General features: G+C 43.5%; 1 protein-coding gene across 3 annotated transcripts in view; it reads left to right on the top strand.

Moving 5' to 3' along the window:
* Window positions 1–23,150, top strand: part of Asap (ArfGAP domain of ASAP) — a 244,735-nt gene that overhangs the window by 117,868 nt on the left and 103,717 nt on the right. The gene's annotated exons all lie outside the window — the stretch shown is intronic.

The raw sequence follows: 23,150 nt of genomic DNA, 5'->3' as shown, positions 1-23,150 counted from the left end.
GGGGACTGGTGAGAGTCGTAGATAGGGAGGTGGTGGGTGCAGACATGATAGGGGAGGGATGACTATACGTAATAGTGGAGGTAGAAGAAGACGGGGAAAGATGAACAGAAGTGGTGGTGGTGGTAGTAGTAGTAGTAGTAGTAGTAGTAGTAAGAGTGGGCGAGGATTGAGAGACAAAGGTAGTAATGGTAGTAGGAGACGGAGCGTTGTAGGGGCACGTGACGTTGGTAGGGAAAGCAGGATCAGAGGCCAATTGATGTAAAAGATGTGCAGGAGTAGGGAGAGTTTGATGCATGGCACCAAAGAGGTAGATGTCGCCGCATGCGATGAATGACTCCGCTTCCTCCGGAGAATGGAAAAAGACCACAACATCTGGGGAGGGTTGGCCAGAGAAGGCATCTTGGAGGCGAAGTACCACGTGAGTTGCGATTCCATCGTCGGAAAGGTACTGGCGAATTGCAGAGGGGGTATGAGCCGTGTCCACATTCTTGATGAGGCATGAAGACGGCATGATGAGGGAAGGCGACAGCCAACTAGGCGCCTGCCCGTTGAGTTATTCTTGGGCCGGCTCAGAAAGCGAAGAGTAGAGCGCCACGCAGCCGAAAAAAATCGTGGATAAGTGACGTAATATGGTGTGTGATGAAGTATGGAATGTAGCGGGTGTGAACTGAAGTTCTGAAATGAATCGCTTAATGTTCAAATGAGAGTTGTGACAATTTCTGAATTTCTCACGACAAAAACTGTCTAGTTGTTGGTTTAAAGCTTCTGCCAGTGCATGACACCTGTACTGATGCCAACCTTGGTTAGAGAAAGTAAAAAACCGAGCAAGAAGCCGCGCGGCTTAGGTCACATAGACGTAGCTATCAACTTGCATTTCCACGAACCTGCTACGCTGGCGTAGCAGGGGGAAAGGTGATACTCCCACGTGGCGCGTCCCAGGTGGCGGATAGGAGGGTCCTAACCAGCATGCCGGTGGACTTGAGGGAAATAAAATAACCTCTCGCGGACAAAACACACAACCTCCTGTGGGTGGGGGTCGCAGACGAAGAATACACCCACGGTATACCCTGCCTTTCGTAAGAAGCGATTAAAATGGGCGACCAAGGGATGATTATATTAGAACCATGAAACTACTTGTGATTAGTACACGTGGGTAACACCATGGGTCGCTTTTACTTGCGCGTAGTACCACTATGTTAGGTACGAAATAGGTATGTGATTATTAGCAAACGAGAGCGCGACGGCTTTTACAGTACCTGTGATTAGTCGCACTATATGAGCGACACCATGGGATGATGGAACGCATGATTCTGGCCTTTAAACAACAAGCATCGTTATCAACTTTCATTCGGGAAATAGGGGGTTCGAACCACACTGTCGGGAGCCCTGAAGGTGGTTTTCCGTGGTTTCCCATTTTCACAATAATTAGCGTCTCGGTATACGCTCAGCTACCCACAGCCAACTTTTGGGTGAATAATAGTAGTGAATTATACTCTTCCCAGTGGACAAACTCCCTTGAAATGTCGTCCAATATCTGGGCGGCTCGAGCAGTATCTGGAAGGTGCACAAGTACAACCGGCTGCCGTCATCCTGATTGTGGCGGAACTGAAACTTTACAACACGTGCTTGGTATCTGTCCCAAGGGAGCACTCCGAAGAAATAATCGCCATCACAGGGTTAGATCAGCTCCAGCTTCAGCATGAAGGGAAATGAAGCGGCAAATTTATGAAGTAGTTCACTGTTTCTTCTGCTGGTTCGAATTGAAGATCTGACATCGTTGCCGTTCATCCCAAAAAAAAAAAAAAAAAAAAAAAAGCACACTGTTTTAGTGCTTAATCCTTGAAGGAGACACTGAGCAGGCGATTGAGGTTGTCAGAGAAAAGAAAGATACAGTATTTGAACCATGCCTCCCATATTTAAGCGAATATTACATGATCCGACGTGAGCATTGGTCAGTTGAAGGATTGCTTTTTGGTAGCAGGGGAGATACTACAAAATACACCGGGAATATCCTGAAAGGGTTAGGTATCCCCAGAAATATAAATTATGTTGTTCATAATAGGCATTATCAAAGACTCTTTAAGCATTCTGAACCACCGCCTTTATGTTTCATAATTGTTAATCTAGGCCACTTTGTGTAATAATCCTCTATGAATGTATTTCATCCCGTAATGTCCAAGCAGTTTTTTCAATATTTGTGCATACGAATATTTTTTTCGAAGTTGTAACATTACGTCTAATAACACACACACACACACACACACACACACACACACACACACACACACACACACACACACACACACACACACTCGCTCTCTCTCTCTCGTGTGGGTGTGAGAGCGAGATATATTCAGGATCCTTGTGGTCACACACAGTAGGCCTACCTTTGCTAATGTTGTTGTAAATATATATATGTCTGTCTGTTAGGTCATCAGCCCAGAGGCTGGTTGGATCCTCAAATAGCACCACCAAAGGTTATGGGGTTATAAGGAAAACCCCAAAACCAATAGCAGCATCAAAATGAGGCGTACTAGGCAAGATGAGGAGTGAGGTAGTTTGCCATTGCTTTCCTCACTGGGTCAGAAAGTACTATTGCAGCACGACTGACCCTATGAGCAGCACCTTTCATAACACTCAGATGCACTAGTCATGCTCTGAATGTCATTACACAGCACTACCCATACCACAGCAACTTCCATATTGTCACAGCCATGGATGTTGACTGGGACTTCGGTGGAAGCTACACTTTACTCTGGCCTGTGCCAAGAGATGGATGCAAAAGTACTGCATCCATCAAGAAATGACAGCAGTATTGGTCTTCTGGTGATTGCTGGTTGAGTTGGTAGACTCCTGTGTGGTAGTGGTGGTGGTGGTGGTGGTGGTTGTTATTGTTTGAGGAACTAAAACTGGGTAATCATCCGGTGTCCTCTATTATAACATTAATCAGAGGGAAATAATGAAAGGGGTCCGCAACGGTGACCATTGTTAGTACGTTAATTTGATTTATCTTCACCATTTTCAACAGTTACAATATTCGCCTCTTAAGGGATGAACACGTTGTAATCTGTGAATTCCGGATCACAATACAGATGTCAGTTATACCCGTAAATAATAACAAATTAGAAACTGTGTTGAAATACCCGATAATCTGTGTTACTAGTTAGTTATGAGCAACATGTATATATATAAAATAAGAGTTTTGTCTGTACATTGCTCAGAATTTAAAAAGGATGGTATTTCTGTATCAGTCGTGTCCACAGTAACAAGGAAATGCACTTTTTACTTTTCCGTAATTTCTGTCTGTCTGTCTGTCTGTACACGCATCACGAGAAAACGGCTGAAGAGAATTTAATGAAAATCAGTACAATCGCTACAATCTAGGCTGTAAATAATTTTATTCACGCTGACTGAAATGGTAGTTTAGGGGAAGGCCTAAAATTTAATTTTCAAATATTTATGTTATTATAGGTCGTATCTTAATAAAAATCGGTACGAAAAGTCGAGGAATAAGTCGCTATAATCTAGGCCATAAATAATTTTATTCACGCTGAGTGAAATGGTAGTTTAGGGGAAGGACTAAAATATATTTCTCATATATTTATGTTATTAATGGTTGTAGCTTAATGAAAATCAGTAAGCGAAGTCGGGGAATAAGTCGCTACAGTCTGGGCCATCAATAATTGTATTCACGCGGAGAAAAATGATAGTTTAGGGGAAGGCGTAAAATAGAATTCTCATATGTTTGTTATTAGTGGTCCTAACGTAATGAAAATCGGTATGCAAAGTCGGGTAATAAGTCGCTGTAATCTAGGCCATAAATAATTTTATTTACGCTGAGTGAACTAGTAGTTTAGGGGAAGGCCTAACATTTAATTTCCAAATAATTGTTATTAGTGGTCGCATCGACAAGTACTACATAAGTTATATAGTATTAAATTTCCGATCATTTATGTCTTATAGATTGTTACCTATGATCTCCTTTAACAGACTTTCAATACGGAAAAATGAGGATAGTCTCTTGCAATCACAGAGATATTCGTGATTTTGAATTTTTGTTACTAAGTCCATATCAGCGCCGAGTCACGAGAAAATGGATCAACAGGATTTAATGAAAATCGGTATGTAATTGTGGAGAATAAGGAACTACAGTCTACGCTATAAATAATTTTATAAGACACCATAATATCTTAGAGTCGAAAGAAAACTAAATGTGAATGCCTATAATATACAAAACTCATAAAATTTATCTACAATAACATAACTTTGACGGTTGACCATTGTTTGCTGTGATGTGCTTTGTGTTGTATGTCCGGCGCTCCCTTCTCGCTCCGACAGCCAGCTGCACGCGCGCCTGTGTATCATTCTGCTAGCTTCGACGCGCAGCCCTCAGTGCGCGTGCCTGACCATCGAGTGTACTATAAATAGGAGCTCCCTGCCTACTCACTTGCCCACTTGCCCCGGTGTCCAGCTCCAGAATACACCCTACGTCGAGCACGGAGGCTACTCCTCTTGAAAATGTGCTTCGACCAGGTGGACTGAATTTCTGGCAGTACGAGGTTTCACCTCTGGTCACCGCTCCCTTACCTGTTTCCGCTGCCTATGTTCCGTAATTCTTTTACAAGCCATTTTCATTCCCTAACTTATGCAAACTCCCTTAGTTTCGCTAGGTGGAATTTCTTCAATCACTTGAACTTGCTTTTTAGGAATTCAGGCACTTCCACAAACAAGGACTCTCATGAACATTTATGTTAGTGTGCCAGATAGTTCTCGACTATCAACGTGTCAATTCACAAAGACTATCTTTTCAAGATAGAAGTGTATATAAAGACTGCAAACCTGTACATATTGTATAAAGACAGACTTTTCTCAAGATTCAATATTCCTTTTTGCTTCAAAATAAATTTCAGTTATTTGTGTAAATATTATAAAGTGAAGCAAATAAAAGTTGTGTTCTGTAAACTTCAACCTTGGTTACAACACAACTCTATGGCGACGAGGTAAAAAGCACCCACTCCAATTCTTCGACCCCAGTCGCCAACTCTATGGCGACGAGGTAAAACAGCGACACTACACTTCATCGGCCCCAGTCGCCAACTCTATGGCGACGAGGTAAAAAAGCAACCAACTACAATTCTTCAGCCCAGTTGCCAACTCTATAGCGACGAGGTACACACGAAGCCAACACTACACTTCAACGGGCCCAGTTGTCAACTCTACGGCGACGTGCTAAACAACAACGACACTCCAACCAGTTCTGACACACAGCTTACCTTACTCTTTCTTGCACGCATCTCGCAATGGCTACTGCGGAACAACTCGCTACGGTCTTCCAAGCCTTACAGCAGCAACAACAACAGTTTATGCAACAACAACAGGCAGCATTAATTCAGGCTATTCAAGCTATTTCTGTCTCTACACAGCCATCAGCTATTCCTCCGTTCTCTGCTTTTGATCCAGCTAAGGAAGAATGGTCAGTTTATTTCGCCCGCTTGCAACAGCATTTCATCTGCCATTCTGTCACAGATGATCAACGCCGCCGCGCACTATTTCTTAGTTCGGTTGGCAATGCTACGTGTGAATTACTACGTAAATTAAGTCCAGAAGAACACTTATCTGAGGTGCCCTTCACGCAGCTCTTGGCCCGTCTCACGGAACACTATGCCAAAGCTCCTCACATAGTGGCTGCTCGCTATAAATTTTTTCAGAGCAGAAAGCAACCCCATCAGACACATACTGAATGGATAACTGAATTGCGTGGTCTAGCTAAACCCTGCCAGTTCATTTGCCCCAAGGACGGTTGTGGTTCATCCTACACTGATTCTCTCATTCGGGACATGATAATTTTACATACTCCTGAAGACAAAATACGTTTTGACGCTGTCAAGCAGAGTAACCCTTCTTTAGAAGACGTCCAGCGTATTGCTACGGTTTATGAGCTTACTACCAAGACTGCCGCAGCCATAGCTTCTCCACACGAAGTTGCACAAGTCTCGCCTCAGACCCGCAAGTCCTCTGCTACAGTGAACCGTACGGATAAGGCGCTCTCCACCAAGCATTCTCGCCAGGTTCCCTCTCGTAATGCTACACGGAAGCCCAATTCTAAAAGCACCTCGAAACTCCTTTCTTCCTGCCGAGGTTGTTTCAAGCATCATGAACGTCGTGACTGTCGTTTTTTCACAGCTACTTGTGAACGATGTAATAAACTTGGACACATTCAGACTGTCTGTCAAAGTTCGCTCCGCCCTGCTAAGACTACTGCAGCGCGCCGGAAGCATATACAGCCCCGCCAAGACATGGAAGTTGATCAGATCAATCTTATTCTTCCCACAAAGGATTCTCACAAAATCATCATTCCTCTCTCATTCTCTGATCGATCTGTCGATTTTCAATTAGACACTGGATCACCTGTCTCTATTATTAACCTGACTACCTACCACGACTTAGGTTCACCTTCATGCTCTCCAGCTGACATCCAGCTCGTGACATTTAACAAGAAGAAAATTGACATCAAAGGTCAAATTCAGCTTCAGGCTAGTTATAAAGGAATTCAGAAGGCCATTCCTCTTCTCGTAGTTAACAACTACACTGCATCAAACATTATGGGCATGGATCTATTTAACTTATTTGGTTTCCAGATACATGACAACATTAACGTCGTATCTACATTGCGTCCTACTTCTGACGTTACCGCTCTCCTAGCGCAGTTTCCTGAAGTCTTCGACTCTCAGCTCGGAACAGCAAAAGACTATACAGCTCACATACAGCTGAAATCCGGCGCTAAGCCTCGCTTCCTCAAAGCACGTCCAGTACCCCTAGCACTTCAAGACCAGGTCACGAAAGAATTAGAAAGATGGATACAAACTGGAATTGTAGTACCAGTTACTTCTAGTCAATGGGCTACTCCACTCGTGGTAATCAAGAGCAGCTTCAGTCCTTCATAGGCAAAGCGAACTATTATAATAAGTTCATTCCACACTTCGCTACAGTGGCAGCTCCATTAAACGCTCTACGTAAAAAAGGTGTTAAGTTTCAGTGGACTCCGCAATGCCAACAGGCATGGAAAACAATCAACAACGCCTTAATTCAAGCTATACAACTCACTCATTTTCAGCCTGACAAGATCATCACGCTAGCTACTGACGCTTCAGACTACGGTGTCGGTGCCGTTCTCTCCCAGAAGGATCGTCATGGACAAGAACGCCCCATCGCCTTCGCTTCGAAAACCCTTAATGACCATCAACGTCGATACTCACAGATAGAGAAAGAAGCTTTAGCCATCATCTTTGGTATTCGCCGTTTCAATGAATATCTTTATGGCAACCATTTCCTGATCATTACCGATCATAAGCCTCTCGTACACTTATTCCATCCTGGTAATAAGATCCCAGAGAATTCCCTCAGAAAGCTTCAAAGATGGTCCATGTTCCTTTCTGATTATTCCTATCAGATTGTATATCGAGCCACATCCCAGCATTGTAATGCTGATGCCCTCTCCCGCTTACCCGTTGGTCCTGATACTGCCTTCGATTCTCAAGAATCTGAATGTCTTCAGTTGGACATAGAACTTGAAGATACTGTATCCAGTTTTCCTATTGATGCTACCTGCATAGCTAAAGCTACGGATAAGGACAGTACACTTGCTACTGTACGTACTTACATCCGCAACGGTTGGCCTCTTCAGAGCACACTTCCTGCCCACCTGGCACCTTATCATCGTATGCAGCATCGTCTCACGACTCGTGCCGGAGTTGTACTACTAGAAGCAGGCACCATCTTCCGAGTGGTTATCCCACTTAGCCTACAGAAACAAGTTCTCGAGTTATTACACCAAAGCCATTGGGGTATCTCCAGAACAAAGCAACTCGCCCGTCAACACTGCTACTGGCCCGGTATTGATGCCGCCATCTAAAAGCTAATACGTCATTGTGAGCAATGTCAAACGAATCAGAACGCCCCGTCTTCTGATCTTGCTTCATGGCCTCCTGCTACTACTCCATGGGAACGAGTTCACATCGATTTCGCAGGTCCTTTCCTCAATTCCATGTGGTTAATAGTCATCGATTCACTGTCAAACTTTCCATATGTCGTGGATATGCATTCGACTACTACAACCGAAGCTACCATTCGTGCTCTCCAGAAAATCTTTACTACAGAAGGTTTACCGCAAGTACTCATTTCGGACAACGGACCTCAATTTACAGCTACTGCTTTTCAGAACTTTTGTACACATAATGGCATTCGTCATATCTTAGCACCACCTTTTCACCCTCAATCTAATGGTGAAGCTGAACGCTTCGTACAAACATTTAAAAGAAGTATGAAGAAAGCTGTCTCTTCAGGCTTAACTAAAGACCAAGCCTTGCTCCAACTCTTAAACAACTACAGAACTCTACCCGGCGCTGATAATATCACTCCTGCACAGAAGCTCCATGGACGACCTCACAGAACTTTACTTTCTCTGTTACAGCCTCTTCCGGCCCAGCATAAGACCTCACCAACGAAGTTCTCCCTCAACGACAAGGTCTACACCAGGACATTCAAATCCAACCCACTCTGGATACCTGGAGTCATCTGCAGATCTTTGGGTCATCGTCTCTACGAGATACAGACTACGGAGAAACGTATCTGCCGCCATCAAGATCAGATACGTCTGCGCTACCGCCCCTGTCCAGCTATTGATGCTATTGCTAAACCTGATAAATCTCTTGCTGAAAGAGCTTTAGATCATTTAATAACAATGGGTTCCTTTCAGGACGAGACAGCGCCACTCCGCCCAGTTCCAGCTCCGGACATTACAACAGAGATATCAGCAGCTCCGCCCCAGCATCGCAGTCGCCGCCAGCGCCGCCGCCGTTTCACGCCGTATCGGCGCATTTAGGAGGGGAGGGTGTTGTATGTCCGGCGCTCCCTTCTCGCTCCGACAGCCAGCTGCACGCGCGCCTGTGTATCATTCTGCTAGCTTCGACGCGCAGCCCTCAGTGCGCGTGCCTGACCATCGAGTGTACTATAAATAGGAGCTCCCTGCCTACTCACTTGCCCACTTGCCCCGGTGTCCAGCTCCAGAATACACCCTACGTCGAGCACGGAGGCTACTCCTCTTGAAAATGTGCTTCGACCAGGTGGACTGAATTTCTGGCAGTACGAGGTTTCACCTCTGGTCACCGCTCCATTACCTGTTTCCGCTGCCTATGTTCCGTAATTCTTTTACAAGCCATTTTCATTCCCTAATTTATGCAAGCTCCCTTAGTTTCGCTAGGTGGAATTTCTTCAATCAATTGAACTTGCTTTTTAGGAATTCAGGCACTTCAACAAACAAGGACTCTCATAGACATTTATGTTAGTGTGCCAGATAGTTCTCGACTATCAAAGTGTCAATTCACAAAGACTATCTTTTCAAGATAGAAGTGTATATAAAGACTGCAAACCTGTACATATTGTATAAAGACAGACTTTTCTCAAGATTTAATATTCCTTTTTGCTTCAAAATAAATTTCAGTTATTTGTGTAAATATCATAAAGTGAAGCAATAAAAGTTGTGTTTTGTAAACTTCAACCTTGGTTACAACACTTTGTGCACCGCCGTCTCGATCTTCTTATACTGCCTGCTCTATGCCACTAGTTTAACACAGGAAGGCGCGACTACCAATATTTCTCCAAGTCGCCGTAAGAGTGCAGCAGTAGACGCACAATCTTCGCTGTCAGTGTGGGTGTAACACTGTGTTATTGGAGCATTAATGTGTGTGAAAACCTGAGTTATTTCGTACAATTAGTAAACGTGTCTGGTCACTTCCGTTCGTACAAGATATATTTTGTATAGAACTGTGAAATGACTTAATCATCTTATGCTTATAGATATTTCGAAAGTGATTTTAAGGTGTTAGTACTTGTTTCTTTCCGTTCGTGCAAGGTATATTTTTCGTAGAACTGAAACTTCAGATTCTTTCCCCGAAATATTCATCTGTTGTGTACCATTTTGCCAATCTCGGCAAGGTGGTTCGCAGCCAGAAAGGATACGACTCCATGAAATACCGTCTAGTAAAGCGGCTGTCGGCTTTATCTAGGCAAGGACCTAATAAAGGAAGTAATTGGATATCCTCAGATTACTCTCGCATCTGTGCATTTACACCTTATTTCAGAAGGTGATGGAGCCTCCACGGCTTAGGTGGCAGCGCGCCGGCTTCTTTCCGCTGGGTTCTGTGGTTCAAATCCCGGTCACTCCATGTGAGATTTGTCCAGCGGAGGCGGGACAGGTTTTTCTTCGGATACTCCGATTTTCCCTGTCATATTTCATTCCAGCAACACTCTCGAATATCATTTCATTTCATCTGTCATTCATTAATCACTCCCCCGGAGGAGTGCGACAGCCTTCGGCGGCCGGCACAATTCCTATCTTCGCTGCTAGATGGGGCTTCATTCGTTCCATTCCTGACCCGGTCGAATGACTGGAAACAGGCTGCGGATTTTTTTTCACAATGTGATTAAAGACGTGGAGGATAGTGGATTTCTTGTGATAAGAATTGTGACGGACAATCACAAAACAAACGTGTTCATGTTTAGACAGTTTGGACAACCTCAGATATCCAGACGATAACATTCCAATCAAACTAGAAACGGTAAATCAAATCCTAATTTGCGGGTACTAGGTTCGTGTTGTTGAAGAGGGGATGGAGTGTGACATTTGTGTCAGTAACATTTCACTGCCTAGAGCTTCGACACCGCTAAATGGAACTGATTATGCATCAGGACAGGGGAGGAGTTCGATACCCAAAACCTTGTTTTGTTGCTCTGGTGAAGCATCTGCAGGAGTTCGTTTAAGCTGCTGTGCCCTATTGTCGAAGTCCTCAAACGTACGCGCGTAATACGAGGACTTGCGACGTCTTCCCTTTCAGAATTCCGGGCGAGTTGGCCGTGCGGTTAGGAGCGCTGTGAGCATGCATCCGGGAGATAGTGGGTTCGAACCCCACTGTCGGCAGCCCTGAAGATGGTTTTGCTTGGTTTCCCATTTTCACACCAAGCTGTACCTTAATTAAGGCCACGGCCGCTTCCTTACCATTCCTATCCCATCTTCGCCACAAGACCTATCTGTGTCGGTGAGACGTAAAACAAATAGCCAAACAAAAAGAGAACTTTCAGAATATGTCTTGTTACAGTTTGAGGTCAAAGAACATCAGCAAACTGTTAGTGATATTATCCTAAGTTCGTAAAGACCTCTATTATTTGATATTGCGTTGGCAAGAGTACAAAAATTACGGTACCACTCCAAGCCTTCGTCCAGGAAAATCTTTAAATTGTGCATTAACAGGCCAACTGCGACTTCATACAGGTAATATTGCCGATATTTAATATTACTGATGTTATTTACGAGCTTCAGTGAACATATGACCATACTGCATAGTATTTTGTAGGCTGTCGTCATTAGAATAAGTTTAGAACATTGTGCGTCTATGTCTGCCATCTAGCGGAGAAATTTTGTCGCAGCGTAGTCGCAAAAATGCTCGCATAGAGCAGGCAGTATAGGAGGATCGAGACGGCGGTGGCTTTGTGTCTTCTGTTGCCATTCATCTCCGATAGATAGGATTATTGCTGCGTACCGAGTATTTTTTAAAATCTGCCTTACGTCGCACCGACACAGTTAGGTTTTATGACGACGATGGGATAGGAAAGGGCTAGGAGCGTGAAGTAAGCGGCCTTGGCCTTATTTAAGGTATAGCCACAGCACTTACCTGGTGTGAAAATGGAAAACCACGCAATAACATCTTCAGCGCTGCTGACATTGGGGTTAGAATTCACTATATTTCGGATGCAAGCTCACAGCTACACGCCCCTAACCACACGGCCAACTCGCCCGGTCGTACCGGAGTGTAACAGTCTCCTTGAATATTGGCGGGAAGTAGCTGGGGAGTTAGATACCTTTCTTCTTTAGCATACCGTTCCTCTGGTTCCTAAATTTTTTTATACTACTGGTGCGTAACGCACTGGTTCATCATAGCATTCGAGTTATTCAATCCCTACTCTGAGGCACTGATTGGAATGAGCAGTGTGCATATTTAACGGAGTAATGGCAGAGAAGTGATCACGGCTGTCTGCGGCCTGGTTACTCCAGCTCTGGAACTTTGGACTTTTAGACCAACACCGATATACTATTTGCTAAAAGTGAGAAAATGTGCGGTTTTTCATTGATAGGGTATTTTATATGATAACATTGCTTTCAATCGCTACTTTCATACTGACGTTTTTGTAATAGCCTATGTAGACTTCAGTTAGGAAAACCACAGAGTCAGTCTTTCTGAGAATCCCGTAGCGAAGCACGGGCACATCAGCTAGTTTAGAAATAAAGTATTTTTAGTCAATTAGCGTTAATGATTACGAGAAAATGTGTGTCATTGTTTATCATTTTGAAAGTATATAAAGTATGCTTGTATGGCACGAATTGTATGTAGATATTCAATTATATCAATACAGTACATGTAAGTACGTTGATATAATAAACATGAATAAACACTTTTATTCTACTGAAGATGAGCACAAGAAACGTTTTGTTTTTGTTTTTTTCCGTCTTCTGAAAAATTTGCTAAAATGGATAAAGCGGATTTTGGAACTGTTCACCGTAGAGATGAACGATTTTAGGAGAGCGGCTTAGAAAGTCAAGGATAAGTAAGGACTACTGAAATCAGAGAAATTAGGTATTCTGAAAACAAGATTATTATTATTATTATTATTATTATTATTATTATTATTATTATTATTATTATTATTATTATTATTTACAATCTGCTTTACGTCGCGTCGGTACGGACAGGTCTTATGGCGACGATGGAATAGGAAAGGGCTAGGAGCGGGAGGAAGGGACCGTGGCCTGTATTAAGGTACAGCCCCACCATTTGACTTGTGTGCAAATGAGAAACCACGGAAAATCATTTTTGGGCTGCCGACAGTGGTGTTCGAACCCACTATCTCCCGAATGCAGGCTGATATTTACATCACCCAAACCACGCAGCTCCTCGCTCCGTATTATTATTATTATTATTATTATTATTATTATTATTATTATTATTATTATTATTATTATTACAGAAAGAACACGTGTCGATGAGATATCAGGTTTTTACTCACGGTCATTTGACTGAACAGCGTGGTTTTGCTGTGTGTGTACGTTGTAGCAGTGCGCTCGTACGCTGAGCGGAGGCTGCCAGCTTCTATTGATCCCGTATCCTCCCCTACTCTCTCCCGTAGTTTTTTATATTCTTTGTTGGTCATTATCGCTTATTATACAGCCCACCCTCTCTTTTAAAAATCTCTTATTTCTCTTAGAGTTGCTAGCTTTACATTATGTTTAATACGTTGTGCGTTCCTCGCCATCATCGTCTGTGATTAATGCATTGTTCTTTATGTATTCTCTCCACCCTGAAGGGCAGGCGATTGTTTCAGTCAGGGCAGAGACCATCAGTAAACTGTTCTTTATTCAGAAGACTTGAGCAGAAAAAATATCCAGGACTTGGTTATATGTAGCCGTACTTCTTATACCTACGGGTGTTGATTTTTAGCGTTATTCGATGACTGTTTCAATGATTAATTATAGCCGGTACACAGGAGTTACTTCTACGAAACTTCTACCATGACGAATAGAATACCTAGTGTGAACACTCCGCTCTCTTAACATTGTCGTTGGTGGCCCCGTCGGAGTGAGGCGCTGCAGTCGCAACGCACCAACTGCAACAACACGTGCGCCAAATTGTCGACGAAGGTAATAGCGTGCGTGCGTCAAGTCATGGTGTTAATTTTAAGGCTTATCGACGGAATTTGCTTGTTTTAATATTTTCCGAAAGTCTGTGTTAGTACCTACAGTGCTTTGTGTGTGCAATCAATTAGTTTTCTATTATTTCCAGAAAATCTACTGTTTTGTTCGTAGTTGTAAATCGGCTGACGGAAGGAAGCTTGATGGTAGACGATTTTTTACACCACCAAGTTTGCCAAGTGGGCGAAACTTATTCTGCGGAAAGATAAGCAATTTTCGGCCAAAAGTAGAATATGTGACCTGCATGTTTCCGCAAATTTAATTATCAAGATTACGGATCCGGCAGTGGCACGAGGTTTCTAACACGTCCATCTGTAAGTGTGTGTGACATTCTTCTCCAGACTGAAAGGAAAATTCATGAAGAACCGAGCTTGTTTAGGTCGATGTGGAGCGATATATTTTATAAGTGTCTTGACTCGATTGAGGCGATTTCAGTTGCGCCGTCAGGAGCTGGCTGTTGTATTGAACACACTTTGGACATTATTCCTAAACTGGTCTACCACTGCCGATTCTTCTTCAGAGCGAGAGAGATCCGTAGAGATCTTCAAGCTCGACAATCTGCTAAATCTACTCGTAAACTATCAAAAGTGGCCTCAGACTAGTTTTGGTGGATGATTTAAGTCATATTCTTTGAGAAAAGTGTCAGTGTTATTTGCAATCTTGTGAATGTTTAATGTTTTATGTTCTCTGCTTATCTTCTTGTATCTTTCAGAGTTATTTCCATCTCGCACATTGAAGTGGCCCGTTAGCACATACTGTGTACGTAAACCGCAGTTCTTCGTAATGTTCTATTATTTTTATCTCTGCGTTCTCTTATAAAAATCCAAAGATATTTCGTCGTGGGGTCTAAGAATAGTATTTACAACTCTCTGAAAGTATTACTCATAAGTGTAAGGAATTGGGTGTTGTATTTAGCTATTTGCGTATCAGTGCCCAGCTGACCGCGTAGCGTTGGTGATTGGCTCCACTAGCGCCGCTCTGCGGGAGCGCGCCTGAACTCGGTAAGTGATCTTCACCGCCGTCTCAATCTCTATATAGAGATTGAGACGGCAGTGGTGATCTTACTACTGTAGATATTCTACTCGTCATGCTTCTACAGTCCCCCAGTGTAATGCCCTGTATTGTGTAGAACCCATTACCAGCGATGTGGAAGCCGCACTATCTCTATAACATACTCTGTCGCTGTACTGGGGGATTATGTGATTAAAAAACAATCAAAGGGTAGAAAATCTCCAGGACATGGATATGATTAGTGAAAAGTTACGACCAATAGACAGTAAGCAGGAGAAAGAGAATGGGTGGGGTACAGGAATGCTGCGGTAGAAACAGCAAGAGAATGCATAGGAACAACTGTGTGTAAAGATGGAATGATGATGTGTAAACGTAAAAGTACGACATATCAGAAATGGTTCCAAACAAGAACTGAAGCAGACAGAGAATTGCAACTAAATGGAAGAAACAGAGCGAAACAAATAATTATTATTGAATTCAGGAAGTTGTTGGAAGATTTCAGTTATAGCATGGAAAGGCTAGGTCGAGCGGGAGGGAAATCTTTCTGGACAGTAATAAAGAATTTTAGAAAGTGAGGGAGAAAGGAAATGAATAGCGTTTTGGGTAAATCGAGTGCATTCATGTTAGATCTCAGGGAATTGCTGGACAAGTGGAAGGGATATTTTGAAAATCTTCTCATTATAGAAGGGTCTTTCTGCTGATGTCGCGATCAACCGAGGACCAATAAATGATGTTAGTGAAATAACGCTTGAGGAAGTGGAAAAAATTGTAAATGAACTCCATTGTTCTTCCTGTTTATATTATTTTTCTCCACATTTACCCATTATCTTCTCGTATATTTCAGGTGTATTTCCATCTCGCACATTGAAGTGGCCCGTTAGCACTATCCTATCCTTGCTGCTGACCCTGACTATGATGCCACTCAATGCTTCATAAAACTGTCAACTTCATCCTCATCTGCACCCTAACAGGGTGAATAGACCGAGACAATTGTCGTCCTAACTGCTTCAACTGCTACGGTATCTACCCACATCATTTGCTTGTTTACATGCCTAACAGGAACTATGATTCGACAAATTTGACCATTTTTGGTCCTTAGTTGGTCCGCCCTGTCGATGTACCAAGTTCCTAATTTTGTACAATATTTCTCTCATCGTATTAAAATGTCAGCTGATTTCTTGGAAAAATCACCCAAAGATAAAATGTAACACATAACAAGAACTATGTTGCGTGCAGTAGTATTCCTGATGAACAGTCCTACTCCCCTCACTCTGCCCTTCCCTTTTGAATACCTGTTACAAACACTTCATAATCTCTCGTATATTTTCCTCGTTATCTTCCCTTACCTGAGTATCATTAACTCCTAACACATCCAGACGCATCTTTGCTGACTCAGGTAGTACTACTTTCTTCCATAAGCTCCACGATTTCGTACGCCAAATTGTTTCCAAGGAGTCTCTCGCCTGTCAAATGGGAGTGGGATTCCGTTACTCCCATCGGTCCGAGGCTTTCTTTAAACGTTTTTAGCTTGCTCGGTAAAAATTCTGTGAAGCAGGATGCTACCCTATTTACACACAGTCCGTGAGGACAATTTCAATCAATCAATACTGATCTGCATTTAGGGCAGTCGCCCAGGTGGCAGATTCCCTATCTGTTGTTTTCCTAGCCTTTTCCTAAATGATTTCAAAGAAATTGGAAATTTATTGAACATCTCCCTTGGTAAGTTATTCCAATCCCTAACTCCCTTTTCTATAAATGAATATTTGTTCATATTGTGATCTTTCCTACTTTTATAAACGCCACTCAAACTTATTCGTCTACTAATGTCATTCCACCCCATCTCTCCGCCATTTTTTTTGCTAGTGGCTTTACGTCGCACGACACAGATGGGTTTTATGGCGACGATGGGATAGGAAAGGAAGCGACAATGGCCTTAATTAAGGCACATCCCCAGCATTTGCCTGGTGTGAAAATGGGAAAACCATCTTCAGGGCTGCCGACAGTGGGATTAGAACCTACTATCTCCCGGATGCACGGCCTACTCGCCCGGTAAAATTTATTTTTAGAAAATGGTTGTTACACATTAATAGAGGCAATTGCTGATGAATATTCATTTAATATGTAGGCCAAGTTAATGTGCAGTGAACTTAGTCTTTCGCCGCTTTCGTTTTGGAGAATGTAGAAAGAAATTCATTGCCTGAGTTACATGCTGTTCTGTGGACGGCGTTGACAGTTGACAGCTCTATATCTTGTTGCATTTTAAAAGCGTATTTTGTACGTCTTTTGCAGTTTTAGTTTTGAAAAACTCTGCACACGCTGGCAATGGAAACAGTATGAGTCAACAAAATGTGAAGAGCAATTCGTAAATTTGATACGCTCTTTGAAAGGTTGTGGCGTTAATAAAGTGCGAGACTTCATGCGGTTTAGTGTTTTTGAAACAACAGCGAGCAACATAAAATGTACTGAAAAAACAAAACAAAAAAAACAGAAATTCGCCGCAGTAGCCCCCCTCCCCAAATTCTGACTACTTCTCTGATGAACAAATATCAGAACCGCCTCAACTTTTCAACTGGGGTTTGGATGTGTGTACTACTCCCTTTACTTTTTGCTTGAGGGCGAGTACCTTAGAGTCTCAGGGCGAAAACTATGCCCCTTTACTCATCTGTTTCCGAGAAATGCCGATGAGTCGTAAAAATCTCTGGTTTTGCACTGGCGGGGGAAAAACGATCTGACTGAAAGTCGGTATTCGCCTCCCGTCAGATAAGAAACCCCCTCTTCGCTGAGGCAATGGAGTTCAATTTTGAGTCGGAGAGCTATTCGGGGAGTAGGAGGGGGACCTTCCTTCTTAATAAACGGCCCCTTTCAGGGGTTTAATTTTGAGTTAAATTAGTGAGAATGATACTGAATTTGGGAAAGGCGGAAACAATTTCGATTTCCTGTTAAAACAGATCGTAAGTGAACCAAGGGCGCGATGTTTGTAACGTGTGTTCCAGTCCTTATCACTTATATATAAGAAAACAAAGGTTCAAGAATACTGATTATTGGATCAGGTAAAGCTTCATCCACTCTAATTCCCCGAGATCTATTTTCTATAAATATAGCCACGCATTCAGTCACTCTTTTTATCTAGTCAAATTACACTCATTTTTGCCAGTAGTCTCCCATGATCTAACCTATCAGATGTCCACTAACGGGACTCGAACCGACTAACAACGATATCAGATCTATGGTCTGATGACCAGGCGAACTCCAGTCCAAAATATTCAGGATTCTTTTTAGAAACTATGAAGTACTGGCCTTTTAGAAGATCAAGTGCCCTTGTGTACTGGAGTAGATGCTTTAGTTTTGTTTCATTCCAGTTCAGTGTCCTCTACCGATCAGCTATCTGAATGTCATTTTACTGGAGTAGATGCTTTAGTTTTGTATCATTCCAGTTCAGTGTCCTCTACCGATCAGCTATCTGAATGTCATTTTATGTGTCATGTTTTGATCTTATGTTGGGTGGGGAGGGCCGACATTCCTTTCCTACGTCCTAGTGATTACTGATTAGGTACATCGTCTCGTCTCGTCTGGACTGGAAGCTCGCCATTCGACCTTGCCCTGGGCGCGACGGGTTTCTCACATCACAGCTGGCCTTGAGTGCACAGTAAATTCCATGCCGACCTTGGAGCTCCCAGGCTTCCTCCTTACCGAAGAAGAACCACAACAAACATAGTCACTTTACGTCACCATGACGCCGCAAACTTCCAGCACAATACTAGGGAAAACTTTTAAAGCAAAATCCATTAATTTAAAGCTTAACACTGTAACTACAGTATACTGAGTAGGATAATACCTATAATAAGAAATGCAGTATAAGCTTAACAGAAACGCTTTAAACGAAGGAAAAAACAAAAACAAATGAATTGTGCTTCGAAGGAATATCACGGTAATAAGAGGATGAACCGCCTGTTGCCATTTCTTGATGGATGCAGTATTTTTGTATCTGTCTCTTGGCACAGGCCAGAGCAAAGTGTAGCTTCCACCGAAGTCCCAGTCTCATCCATGGCTGTGACAATATGGAAGTTGCTGGGATATGGGTGGTGCTGAGTAATGACATTTGGAGCACAACTAGTGTTTGAGTGCTATGAAAGGTGTTGCTCATAGGATCAGTCGTGCTACAGTTGCACATTCTGGTCCAGTGAGGAAAGCAATGGCAAACTACCTCACTCCTCACCTTGCCTAGTGTTGTATGTCCGGCGCTCCCTTCTCGCTCCGCCAGCCAGCTACACGCGCGCCAAGTGTCATTCTTCTAGCCTCGACGCGCAGCCCTCAGTGCGCGTGCCTGAACAGTCGTGTGTGTACTATAAAGAGGAACTCCCAGCAACTCGAAACTTGACTGCCTTATTCTCTGCGCATCTCCAATTACTTTTTCTTCGGCCTGGTGGCTCACCAACTCTAACTTTGCTGCCTCGCCGAACCCAAAAAAGCATATCAGGCTGACACCAAGATGGAAGTCGGCCTCCCCACTCTGTATATCTGTCTCGCCAGGAATGTCAATCCAGCTATCCCCGAAGAAGAAATTGAAGCAGAACTCCGTGCGATTGGCATCCACCATGCCATACGATCTTCCGCTGGCCCAGGACCATCAACTGATGTGCTACTCTATACTCCATCTGGAGCTGACTTCTGGAATGCTGTTGATAATGGCGTTTATATCCAAGGCAAGCTCCATCGAGTAGAAGAAATCCCGGCAACAACTACGTCAGCCCAGCCAACTGCCTATACTACAGCCGAGCCTACAACTACACCATCACAGAAACCACCACAACTACAGACTTCGTCAAATTTCTACATCACTCCCATTACCACCACCTACACCACCACGACCACCACTGTCACCTCGACCACTCCAACATCTACCCTCCGTACTTCCCAGATCGCTGTTACAACAGTTGTCCCATGCCACCCACCTTCACTAATGACCTCTTCACTCCTCACTTCGCCCTTCCCTTCACATCCCTATGTATTTCCTGGAACAACGAATACCACAGTCGACGCACCGCCTTCGCCAGCTTCACCCAGAACAGCAGCCTCCGCAACATCATCGCCCTCGCAGCCACCAACAACTTCTCACAGAATGTCCAGCTGTGTCATCCGTGGAGTGGACCCGGCTCTCTCCGAAAGGACCATATTTCAGCAACTACAAGCTAAAGACATCCCAGTCCGCCGAGTCTTCCGCATCAAGAATGCAACAGGGCCAACATTCATGGTACGCATCCATGTCCCGAGCGCCACAGATGTTCAACACCTCATTGACCACGGAGCTTACATATATGGCCAACGTCATCGAGTAGAACCGTCCATCTCTCCCCCTAATCCTGTCAGACAACCCACCAATAATTCTCCCCGTCGCCCCCAGGCAGTCAACTTCTCACCTAGTCAATCTGTCAGTCCACCTCCTCACCCATATAGCTTCCTTCCTTACCCACCTCCACCACTCCATCTCATCCGGTACTTAATATCTTCCCTTCATAATCTCACTACGTCCTTGCATCTCCTCACCTTTCAATGCTATCCTCACAATCCTCTCTAAATTTCAATCCTGGCGAAAATCCCCTAAAATTCGCACATCCGTAGCCCACCTCCTTAAATTTGTCACATCGCTCCTCCCATCTCACTCATTCCTTGCTCCTCACAGTTATCGTCGCTCCCCTTGGCCCGAGAGATCGAGACACGATCTAGGGGGCCCGCCCCGTCCTTCGGGCGGGGAATGAAAACTCTCAAGCAGCAGCAGCTGTCCAGATGCCCACTTGCCCCGGTGTCCAGCTCCAGAATACACCCTACGTCGAGCACGGAGGCTACTCCTCTTGAAAATGTGCTTCGACCAGGTGGACTGAATTTCTGGCAGTACGAGGTCTCACCTCTGGTCACCGCTCCTCTTCCGCTGCCCATATACAGTCATACTATTACATACTGTCATATTTCCCTAATTTATGCAAGCTCCCTTGGTTTCGCCAAGTAAAAATTCTTCCAACATTGAACTTGCTTTTATGAACTCAGCAAGGAAGGACTTTCTAAAACATTTATGTCAGTACTTCTGATAGTTTTCGACTATCGACTTTTCGTAGCACAAGGACTATCTTTTCGAGATAGTAGTGGATGTAAATACCGCAAACTTGTATATAGTGTACAAAAGATAGACTCTTTCTCAAGATTCCTAATTCATTTTGCTTCAAGTTAAATTTCAGTTTTATTTGTGTAAATAGTGTATTTTGCATTTGAAGCGAATAATAAAGTTGTGTTTTGTAAATCTCAACCTTGGTTACAACACCTAGTACGCCTCATTTGGGCCCTGCCATTAGTTTTTGCAGTTTCCCTATAACTGCATAGCCTTTGGTGGTGCTATTTGAGGATCCAACCAGCCTCTGGGCTGATGACCTAACAGACAAACAGACAGAAGAGGATGAAGGACTGTAAACATTGCTTCAAATACTGGGAACTGATGAATGCGTTCAGAGGTGATAATGAAGTAAATTATCTGAGCTCCAGACGTAAATTTGGAGGTTCAGATAGAGGTCACCTGAAGGGGCTTCGTCGATTTAGCGCTCGTGACTGGATCATAACCTAGAAAGTCTGCCGGTATGTCCGTTATCCTCAGTGTATACTGTACACTAGCATGGAGCAAACTTATTATGTTATTACGAAGTCTGTAGTTGCTTTGTTTCAGTCCGTCGACTGGTATCCTAGTATTTGTCTGGAATTTATTTGGAAAATGTAGAAATTGCCTAATTTTTTCTGCTGTCGTTTGCAAGTCTCAAGTCTCCTGCTTACGTTCCTGCTACGAGATTGTTTCCATCCTAGGCAGAGCAGTGTTCTCTAATTTTTTCCTCTGGGATTTATCCCCGTGCTCCACTCCCTCTATGCTTCATTATTAGGCCTAGCTATGTGGATGCTACTACAGCAATTCTGCTCTGTCCCTTCCGATGATGATGATAATAATAATAATAATAATAATAATAATAATAATAATAATAATAATAATAATAATATGGAGCAGAAACCTTGACGAGGATGGCTGACCCAGTCCTTGAAAAAAGAGAAAGAAGATTCTTGCGAAAAATCTTAGGCCCTAGAAAGTCGACGAGTGACCCAAACACATTCCGGTTAAGATCGAATTTGGAGCTCTACAAGACAGTAGAAAGAATCACGACTGTGATGAGAAAAAGGAGACTGACGTTTTATGGACATATCAAAAGAATGAACCCTGAGAGATTGACCAACAGGATACTTCTTCTGCAGGAAAGGTGGAAAAAACAACCGGGAAGGCTTACACACGTGCACAATGACTTGGCAGAAATAGGTATCAAGGAGGAGGATATAAAAGAAAGGACATCATTTAGGAAGAAGGTTGCGGGATTGAGGGATGCGTCTGAAGAGCAACATGCGAAGCCACGGAACATCTCGGTGGAAGAACGAGCAAGAAGAAGTCAAAGACTCAAGAATCTTTGGCGAGAGTGTAAAGAGAAGGGTATCAGTCTGCGTGACAGAAGGAAGATTGTGTAAACGTGGCCCACAGGTGGCCGTATCGATTAATAATAATCATAATAATCATAATAATAATAATAATAATAATAATAATAATAATAATGATAATAATAATAATCGTATGGCCTCAGCTACCGTGTGCACATTTCAATTTGACGCCATCTGGTTGTCTGCTCGTCAATCTCGACGTTCCGTTTTTCTCTAGGCCCCCACTAGGTAGCAGACCGAGTAAACCGAAACTCTCTTGGGCGTCTATGGCTGAGATTTAATGAATTTTGTCGGGTAAACACCAAATGTGTCACCAGAGATCTTTTACATGCCGACATCGTACGACATGGAGTGTCGAATGGACTTTTTCCCGCCCTTCAAAAATCCGACTACCTCTGCCGGGTTTGAACCCGCTATCTTGGGATCCGGAGGCCGACACTCTACCGCTGATCCACAGAGGCAGCTGATGATGATGATGATGGTAATTATTTTATCGTATTAGTTAATGGTGGCTAGTGAAATATGTCCTACCGAGCTCGATAGCTGCAGTCGTTTAAGTGCGGCCAGTATCCAGTATTCGGGAGATAGTAGGTTCGAACCCCACTGTCGGCATCCCTGAAGATGGTTTTCCGTGGTTTCCCATTTTCACACCAGGCAAATGCTGGGGCTGTACCTTAATTAAGGCCACGGCCGCTTCCTTCCCACTCCTAGTCTTTCCCTGTCCCATCGTCGCCATAAGACCTATCTGTGTCGGTGTGACGTAAAGCATCTAGCAAACGCCCTAATGATTTTGGTGTGTAGTGTTCATATTTTGGATTGGTCCCTA

Source organism: Anabrus simplex, chromosome 10, assembly GCF_040414725.1.
Source record: "Anabrus simplex isolate iqAnaSimp1 chromosome 10, ASM4041472v1, whole genome shotgun sequence".
NCBI classification, from domain to species: domain Eukaryota; kingdom Metazoa; phylum Arthropoda; class Insecta; order Orthoptera; family Tettigoniidae; genus Anabrus; species Anabrus simplex.
The sequence above is the reverse complement of the archived record's forward strand: the minus strand, read 5'-3'. Positions and strand labels throughout refer to the sequence as shown.